Source organism: Aplysia californica, unplaced genomic scaffold (genome assembly GCF_000002075.1).
Source record: "Aplysia californica isolate F4 #8 unplaced genomic scaffold, AplCal3.0 scaffold00449, whole genome shotgun sequence".
Classification (NCBI taxonomy): domain Eukaryota; kingdom Metazoa; phylum Mollusca; class Gastropoda; order Aplysiida; family Aplysiidae; genus Aplysia; species Aplysia californica.
In genome coordinates, this window is record NW_004797719.1 from 226,364 (window position 1) to 228,227 (window position 1,864).

Genomic DNA, 1,864 nt, shown 5'->3' on the forward strand with positions numbered 1-1,864 from the left:
TTCTATGTGTGTGTGTGAGTGTGTGTGTGTGTAAGAGAGAGAAAGAGAGAGAGAGAGAGAGAGAGAGAGAAAGAATGTGTTCGTGTGTATGTACATATTGGTGGACGGGGGAGGGGGGGAGGGGGTTTGCATGCATGAGCATGTTTTTTTTTTTCTACAATTCAAAGTGCAGACACGTTCATTGAGAGCGCCCAGATTTGTCCCCGGGTGAATACACCGGTGTCCCTACTGCAGCCACAGACAGCCAGGACCAAATGACTGACGTGTCAACATGCAGCACACGCCTGCAACTTTCCCGGTAATTAAATTTACTCTTGACAAATTTCACAGGGAAATTGACTCCAAGCTATTTTTGATAGAGATAATTTAGAAAATATAACGCGTTGGATGGCTGAGATCAAGGATAGATTCGTTTTAGCAAGTTTACGGCAATTGCAACGCAAAGAGGCCAAAAGGATGCAGGATAGTAATAATATTACAGGTTTTAGTAGAGGTTTTACGGCCAGAAGATTAGAGGGGTTACAAGAGAGTAACAAACATAAAAAAGAAGAAGAGATAAGAACGATAGATGTTTGATAGGAAAGAAGGAGCAAACCACCCCAGAGCTCCCGCCAACCCCCCACAAATCAAGGATAGGCTGCCACCGGGGTCTAGTTAATGTAGAAATCTAGGTAATGGCTTACCACCTAGACTTCCTCAGTCCTACCTTACCACACATAGTAGTAACGACCGACATAAATAAATATGTGGTGTTGCAGTTATCTGTCCCTGTGGTTTTATGCACCCCGCACAATTTAGCAAAATTTTAACACTCTTTGCGTGATTTCTGATTATTTTCCTTTATCATTCTTTGTTAAAATTAACAGAATCGCATAATTTCCCCTTTTTGGGGCTCTGTTTTCATAATTTCAGAACTTTTCTTGCATAAAACGACAGGGAGAGAGTTATGACCTTCATTAGATCGATTGGGACGTAAAAGATTCAAGACAGTTACAATTTATAACTGTCGAACCTGCTCTAACGGCTACCTGTCCAAGACACTCACCGGTAAAAATTATATTCATAGAACATTTTGACAGCGAAAGATCTTGTGTGTATGTGTTTTAGCGCCTTTAAATGGCCGCTTGCACTGCAATATGCAGGAATTTGAGGTTGTTTTAGAATGCTTTCAGGTCTGCTGGGGTGATAGTATAGATTGTGAAGTGCACAGAGCTTGCTGTTGAGTGGGGATAAAATTGCTCCATACAAAATTAATGCTATCTATTATTATTTCATTATTACTCCCCACTCTCATATTATTAATATCATATTATCAAACTTCTATCGTCCTTATCTCTCCTTCTTTGCTTTCTAGTAACACCAAACAGAATCTTTGGTAACACTTCTAATCTCTCAACACATGATCTCTTCGTACCGCAAGTGCCAACAACTTACATAGTAGCAACCATCTCTGGTAGCAACCTTGTTGAACCCAACGTAAAGTTACTTAAAAAATCAACAACCGAACATAACATTACTTTTTAACAATATATATAATACAACACTACATTGGTGAAATAGACTTTACAGTTTTAGGCTATATCTTTCTTAGTATAAATGACATTGCTGACTATTCACTTCGTTAACACCTTGATTCGATTATATTGTCCTGGGACGTCGAAAGAATAGAAAGAAAAATTTATAAACTCAGCGCACACACATACACACGCAACAAACACACGCACACACACACACACACACACACACACACACACACACACACACACCTACATACAATGACTCTCTCTCTCTCTCTTTCTCTCTCTCCCCCTCTGTAACAGTAGAAAGGCTGCAGCAGAAAGAGTCAGGAGCCCAGAGGTTACAG